Source organism: Rattus norvegicus, chromosome 6 (assembly GCF_021556685.1).
Source record: "Rattus norvegicus strain SHRSP/BbbUtx chromosome 6, alternate assembly SHRSP_T2T, whole genome shotgun sequence".
Lineage (NCBI taxonomy): Eukaryota > Metazoa > Chordata > Mammalia > Rodentia > Muridae > Rattus > Rattus norvegicus.
The window spans coordinates 117,071,977-117,080,255 of record NC_141539.1 but is presented as its reverse complement, the minus strand read 5'-3'; the positions used below and the strand labels follow the sequence as shown (position 1 = coordinate 117,080,255).

General features: G+C 40.2%; 1 long non-coding RNA gene across 1 annotated transcript in view; it reads right to left on the bottom strand.

Annotated features, from left to right (window-relative positions):
• Nucleotides 1-236: 236 nt before the first annotated feature.
• LOC148005412 (uncharacterized) overlaps nt 237-8,279 on the bottom strand; it is a 235,345-nt gene continuing 227,302 nt past the window's right edge. The window contains exon 6 of the long non-coding RNA XR_015623284.1: nt 237-299. This is a non-coding gene — a long non-coding RNA (uncharacterized LOC148005412). The remainder of the gene's footprint in view (nt 300-8,279) is intronic.

Sequence of the window (8,279 nt, the reverse complement as noted above, 5' to 3'; positions counted from 1 at the left end):
ATATTCCTCAAATTATTCCACAAAATAAAAACAGGAGAAACATAGCCAAAATCATTCTATGAGGCCACAGTCACCCTGATACCCAAACAATACAAAGATTCAACAAAGAAAAAGAACTACAGACCAATTTTCATCATGAACATTGGTATAAAAATATTCAATAAAAGAGTCACAAAACTGAGTCTAAGAACACATCAGAAGTCTCATCTATCATGATCAAGTAGGATTCAACTTACAAGATGATGCAAGGATGGTTCAACATACAAAATCCTGTCAATGAAATCCACCGTATAAACAAACTGAAAGGAAAAACATAGACGATCATATCATTAGATGCTAAAACAGACTTTGATAAGTTTTTTTCAATACAAATTCAATTATAATACAAGATGTGATGTAGTCAGACTGAAGTAAGCCCAAGATGATCATTAGAGCAGTAGTTCTCAACTTGTGGGTCCCAAACCCTTTGGGGGTTGAATGCCCCTTTCACAAGGGTCACCTAAGACAATTGGAAAACAGATATTTCTATTACAATTCATAAGAGTACCAAATTATAGTTAGGAAGTGGCCATGAAATAATTTTATGGTTGTGGGGGAGGAGTACCACAACATGAGGAACTGTATTAAAGGGCCAAAGCATTAAGAAGGTTGAGAACAACTGGTCTAGAGTCTTAGCAATGTCACTGGTACTCAAGTTGTGCTTTGAGTGTAAGCTCTTAGCTAACTAGGGGAATGCAACTCGAAGAGCAGTGTGGGCCTGTGTGGATATCTAAGGAATTGAGTTATAACATTGGGCAATGTGAGATATAATCCTTGAAGGAAGCCTGCAAGGAAAATAGAATTAGTAAAACAGGATTCAGTACAGAATCTATAAAAAGATAACATTTCAATGAAATGCAAAATTGACTGATACAAACTAGAGTTTGGGTTGAGTATCATAACCTACTTCTTCTAGGCAGTTAAGACTCCCCCAAAACACACATGCGCGCGCGTGCGCGCGCGCGCACACACACACACACACACACACACACAACTCCCAATGGCTCTATTTTGTCCAGTACTACACTGAGCCATACTAAAATCATCTGGAATTTTAAAGCTTATTTTTCTAAGATGGGTTCTCCCTATGTAGTCCTGGCTGACCTAAAATTCTCTATGTAAAATGGGATGTCCTTGAACTCCCAAAGATCAACCTGTCTCTTCTTACTAAGTGCTAGGTTAAAAGATGTGTGCTACCACACCGACCTGGAATTCTTCCTGAACATGTGTAAAAGTTGGGGTCAAAGCAAAACCAATGAGGCATTGCAGTCTTTACCAGTGAAATTTAAACAAGTAGATTAAAATTAATCCTTCGACTAATTGGGCCTTTTCTGGGAACAGTGGAGAAAAATGAACATGTGTAGAGCCTGAAAAAGTTTAAACTATTGCTAAATTTTGTCTAACCTATGAGTTTTAAAAGCAAAAGGAAGGCGATCCCCTCAAGGGCTATTCAAAGCATTTAAATGTGAGCTCACCAAAGCATGGACTAATGTTTTAACAGCTGGAGTGGTTAAGCATCCTTCTGTTTTAACAGTTTTAATAGCCTATGACAAGAGGGCAAGGTTAGACACCCAAAGAGCTCGGCATCCTCAAGGGCAACACCTGAAGTGAGTGAGAATCTGTTCTGATGGAATGCAGCAGCAGTTTCTGTAGAACAAGGGTGTTTAATAGACTGCTCTCTGCATTTAAATTATAGTGGGTTTGCCCTTCACTTAAACTTGACCAGCAGCCCCCACGCAGCTCTAAGGGAGGATGCTGCAGTGCTAGGATACAGGAAGGAAAGCAGACCACTGCCACTATGCACACAGCTCCCTTTTAGTGTACGGAAGCACAGGGATGCTGCGTTCACACGGACACCATAAAAAGTACACTAGACTTTTGACCATAAAGTGTGATATAGCTTAGGGATCATTGTGTCCATTCAGTTGGAATAGAAAGAGATTTGGAAAACGAAATAATTGGATTCAAATCCTGTTTCTAATCTCTTTCCTATGTAAACTCTAAGGCCTACTATGCTCACTTCTCTACAGATTTCCAGGTCTCATTTTGTGTGTGTGTGTGTGTGTGTGTGTGTGTGTGTGTGTGTGTGTGTGTGTGTGTGTGTGTTTTATGCAGATCTTAAAATCAGACATGCCATGAAGACCCTCCTTGGTAGCAATACATTACCCGTGTAAGTTTGAGATGGAAGACACAGTCTCTCAGAAATTCATGCTAAAACTTCAGTCCATGGTGAGGGAAGCTCAAGTGAAGAAGTAACAGAGAGCTGAGGAATCTAAGCCCTATGCCTATCAGGATCAGGCCACTGCTGCTGGATTGACTCACTCTTATTCCAAAAAATATGTTCTTGATTTTTTTAAGATTTATTTATTTATTATTTATAATTACACTGTAGCTGTCTTCAGACACACCATTACAGACGGTTGTAAGCCACCATGTGGTTGTTGGGAATTGAACTCGGGACTTTTAGAAGAGCAGACAGTGCTCTTAACCACTGAGCCATCTCTCCAGCCCGCCTGTTCTTGCTTTTTTGCCTGCTTGATTTCCAACTATGTCCCATTTGAATTCTTCCCCTTCAGAAACACAAGAACAAAACCGGCTGCTGGTGTGAAGACTGGAGGGAACTCAAGACTTCCCTATAACATCTCCATGCCACAAAGCACCATCAACTTCTTGAGCCAACACCATAGAAGACATATGTGAAGGCTCTTCTTGTATAGGTCTAATCTTGCTTTGAGACACCAAAGTCACAAAGAGGAGTAGCCCTATCCCCGTCTTTTCTAATGATATAATATAAACATTTATATATGTTTTGCTATTACCCAGAATACTTACATCAATAAAGAAGACATAGTTACTTTATAAAATGAAATTGAGAGACAAGCACTAGTTAGCACATCCTTTTAATCCTAACCCGTGGTAAGCAAAAGCAGGTGTATCTCTTAGTTCGAGGCCAGTCTGGTCTATAGAGTGAGTCCAGGTCAACCAGGGTTACACAGAGAAACCCTATCTCAAAAGCCTGAACAATAAACAAACAAACTGAAAGTTTAGCATTAATTACAACAGTATAAGTAATTAATATATAATTAATTTCCTAAAACAGCAACAACAGAAGTAAAGTAAAAAATCAATTATTCAAGTACTTTATTTTTTTTTTTTGGTTCTTTTTTTTTTCGGAGCTGGGGACCGAACCCAGGGCCTTGTGCTTCCTAGGCAAGCACTCTACCACTGAGCTAAATCCCCAGCCCCCTCAAGTACTTTATTTTTAATTTATACTTTTTCTATGATACTGAGAATGAAATCCAGGGCCTTCCAAGCCCTCTAGCACTGAACTGTATCCATAGTCATTTATTTGTTCATCAATACATGCCGATCAAACTAAAAGGATGACACATCACTGGCACCACATTGACATGAAAAATGAACTCATTCACAAGTTGCACCTGTCACAAAGATCAGTACAAACCCTATTCTCTCCCACTATTCTGAGACTGGCCATATGTCAATTACAGCTCAAATTAATTTCCCTTTCAACTTCTCTTCTAATTCCCTTCCAAGTCCAGTAAACACCAAAACTCCTCAGTCACAAAATACTCCAGCAATAGAATGTGGCCCCATCAAGCCCTGATAACCTTTCTCACTACAAGAATAATAGAACATGCTTTCTTGGGGCACTTCCATCAATTTCTATTAAATTTATCCTCCAAAGCTGTCAAGCCACTCATTTTTCCTTCCCTCTATAGAGAGTGCCATGGGTTGGGGGCGTGGGGTAAGCATAGACTATAAGAAGAATGGGCGCTTCAGACTGAGAGGGGCTGAGGGTGGGGGTGAGCAGGGAAAGCAATGGCAACACATCCTCTATGACCTTCGTGGACCGACCACAATCACAGACACTTCACTTAATCTCACCAAGGCTATTAGGAGCTACATTTCCAGGTTGCATCTAGCTGCTCGGAAAGATAACTGCCTTGCAGACTGCAATATACCTTGAGAGAATTAGATTTCTCTAAGCCAAAGATTGAATTCCTCCAGCTCCCCGCCGCCCCTTCTTCACTGTAACCAGGGCCTCATGCATGCAATTTCATTTTCCTTGTGCACAGGCCAGATGACGTCCTGCTAAGTCAGCCAGAAGTAGCTGAAGACAGAAACACTACGTTTTGTGATGTTACATGCCAGTCTGCTTGCTTTGTTTACCTGTTTCTCCTACAAGACCTGCTGAGGGGAAGAAAAGCTTTCAACCTAAAAGCAACCAAAAAATACTCTCTTCAGCTCCAGGAGGCGATTCAGGAAAGGGAAGCTCTGTGGGGTTTTTTTGGTTTTTGTTTGTTTTTTTTTTTTACTTTGAACCCTCAACAATTTGCCATGAGGAGACATCAAGACATTGCAGCTGATTGGAAAGGTTTACTGATAGAGAGAGCATAGAACAGGGGAAAGATTTCTTGCCTGTAAACAACCAAATGTCATCTCAAGGTTAAAAAACAGCATGCAAATCAAGTTTCGCAGCTCCACCTGCAGATACTCCGTCCTCTATGAAACTTCCCTCATTTTTTTAGACTGAGTCCTGTTTGACCGGCTCTGTGCTCCTATAACATTCCTGCAGTACATCATTTCTGACGGTGTATTACAATTACTCGTTTGCATATCTACTTCTTCTCCCTATACTAGGACCTTCTTTCAAACATGGGCTGTATTTTTTGCTTTTATCACCAACCTCTACTCAGTATCTACATGTGGCCTGTGCTCCACCTAGCTGGGTTGAACAAATGAGAGGAGCTAAATCAATTTCTCATATATTCCTTCCAGGAATCCCATCAATTTGTTAACAAAGGTGCCCTCCCTGAAACTAAATCAAATGTGTTCGTGCAGAGAGACAGGGGCAACGAACGTGACAAGGAAAGCCTCCTAAGGTATTAATCTTTTACAAAATAAAATTGTAAAGTAGGGCATGACACTTGACATTCAGATCAATATTGTCAAACCATAGGTTGAAAAGTACCCTTTATTAAGTGCCACCAGACTGCTTGAAGCTCCGTGTGCCTGCCCTCTCATGCAAACAAGATAGAGATATGGTAGAAGCACACAGGATACATGCTGCCTTTTGAAGGTCTCAAGATTGGCTTGTGCATGATGGTTTGGTACTGATGTTTTTCCCACCAATCAAATAGAGCTCACTCAGCTCTCTGCAGGAATCCCTTTGACCTCTTTTACCTCTACTCATATCCCCTTTTGTAAGCCTCCCAAACAAAAGGAACCTAAAAGTCCCAATAGGAAATAAGAGGCAGGAAGGAGTACAACCTTCAACTTATACCATGTTCATAAAATACATGAACTACAGAGTAAAGGCCTTATTCTCCCTTTGGGGTTCACCAACACTGCACCGGCTCCTTCTAGTTATTCCTGTCAGAACTAACATTCCTGACATGACCTTTTGAAGTGGAAATTTCTGGTTTCTTTGGAGACTCAGTTGTGTCATGTGATGTTTTTCTGGAAACTGCCTTATGAGATGAGGTTTTTGCAGAAGCATACACGTGGGAGGATGTTTTGCTAAAAACAGATATGTGGTGGTTTTCTGGAGGCAGCCTAAAAAAAAGACATGCAATGTTTTTTTGAGAAAACAGATGATGTTTAGAAAGAATATAAATATAGCCTAACAGACAGTGAACTCTGCTTGATGATGTTGGTACCTCTTGCCATTCTTTACTGGTCATTGGTGGGAATTGCTGACGTTGGTCTTAGCTAACTTCGCTGGGTGGTATTAGTATGACTTACTATTCTTTGTCAGTTATCGTTTGTTGTGATTTCATAGGGAGAAATACACCAAAAAACATCTGCTAGTGTTCTGGTGGCTTCTTGCTACTACTTTGAATTCAGGCTGATTGACAGAGCCTTGTGGTTTCTTCTGGATCAACCTGCCATTACTGACTCATGAGCATTGTTTGTGAGACCTGCCGTTGCTGATTTGTGAATGGTGTTTGTAAGTGGATCAAGCTGTCGCTAATGAATGGAATTGCTGATATTCTGACAACATAGATTTACTCCAAAGAAATATAAACAGGTTCACATCCTTCATTGCTCTATTAACCTTTCCCTAACACTACTTCTGGTGGGTGGTAGGCTGAAAGAGACATTAAAACATTTAAAAACCCTTATTAAAAGTAGATTTTTAAAAATATAAGCTTACAACCTAACTGGTCCAAGTCTGCATTTTCTTGTGCCTTACCCCTCTTAATCCCCGGACATTGGGGATTTTATATTCTTTGCTCCCCAGACTTTGGTTCATGATCTATCATTGACTTAAATATGCAAGGATCTAATATATAATATTGTAACCCAAGTTACAATGCTCCAGCCCCAAACTCCCAGACAAACCAAGAGTTAATGTGGTTTTTCTCAAATTCACAAGATCTCCAAGATTTGGTCAAGGTCCTCTGGGCATATTACCAGTAAAAATAATGAGGGAAAAGCAAAACCTTGAAACCTAGTAGAGTGTAGAGCAACTGTAGTAATATATAGGTCATGGGTCAAAGAAAGCCAAAGGGAAATAGAGGCTTAACACTGTAGAATCTTAATGCTATCACTTTCTACAGATATTGTAAAATCTGTGTATGACTTCTTGTCGGGGTGTTTTAGGAACTGTCATTCACTCCTTCATATATTCAGGAAATATTTCTCAAGTGCCCTTGTACAGTGCTAAACTTTATTTTTTAAACATTTCTTTAAGAAACTTAGTATTTTAAGACATCTAAATGTTTTGGAGAAACTAAATTTGAACAGCGAATTGCACAAGCAAATGTATGCTGTGGTTACTCTTCACATTATAGAATGAGCTAATCCTGGGTTCTCATTCACGTTCTGACATATTATAACTGTCCCTTGAGCTCTCTCAGGCTTCAATTCCCTCTTCTGGAAGTGGAAAATTTGGACGCTAAACTCTTTAACATTGTGTGGTTTAAATGAAATAACAAATGTAAAGAACTTGTACTAATTACTTTTCCTGTTTCTGTGATAAAACTCCCTGGAAAAGGCAAGAAGGGAAAGGCAGGGTTTATTCTACTCATGATTCAAGGAAATTGGGTAAGTCATTCTGCTCGTATTGCTGCAGAGAGCAGAGAACACGGATTGCTGGTGATCAATGAATTTTCTTCTTCCTATGAAACTCAGAGTCCAAGCTACCTGCCTTAGGGTGGGTCTTCTCACCTCAATTAACAGAATCAGTATTATCCCAGATAGATAGGATCAGAAGCTTGTGTGCTAGATAAGTTTAGATCTTGTCAAGTTAAAAGACTTAAAGCAAAGCAAAAAGTGATGAGGTCAAAGTAAGACCAAATCCAGAAAGAAAAATAACTAATTCTGCAGTTCCATGTCTAGAGGTTGGTGATAGAATCTAGGTTCCAAATGACTTATAGGTAACCCAACTCCACCAGTTCTGCCAGCTCTTCCTCTCCTTCTTCTTCTCCCTCCTCCTCCTCCTCTACACCCCCTCTTTCTCTTCCTCCTCCTCCTTTTCCACCTCCTCCTCCTTCTTTTTCTTTTCCTCTCTTCTTCCCTTTCCCTCCTTTTTTTCCTTCCACTCCCTCCCTCCTTCTCCTTCTCTTCCTTCTCTTTCTCTCTTCCTCCTTTCTCTGGAACAACTTCAGCAGTCATCTATGGTCCTTCCATCTCTAATATGCTGAGGTCTCCACTGAAATGGACTTGATCTTCATAGGTTCACCTAACAGTCTGTCTCCCAAGAACTCTGGGAGGCAAGAATTCTGACCCAATCATACATTATATTCAACCTTACTCAAGTTCTCAGAACATAGTCAGGATGGAGCCAAATTCATTGCCAGAGCATCACATCAATGGCCCCTATCCCAATTCCTGATAGAGTCCTCATTATCTTCTGAAACTTTAAGATCTGAACTTCCACTGTCCATAGTTCTCTCAGCCCTTTGTTATCCAAGGTCTCACCAGAATGACCCATTCAGCTCTGATCACAGTATTCAAGGGCTCTTTTACATGTTCTACACACAAACCTGTTTGAGAGGCTGAAGAACCAGATAGCCAGGTGGATTTCAGCAGTGGCCCCACTTTTTGGTATTAATTTTCTAAATGAGCTATTCTTTTTTACTATTACTGTGATTAAAATACCTTTTTTTTATTAACTTGAGTGTTTCTTATTTACATTTCGAGTGTTATTCCCTTTCCCGGTTTCCGGGCAAACATCCCCCAATCCCTCCCCCTCCCCTTCTTTAGGGGTGTTC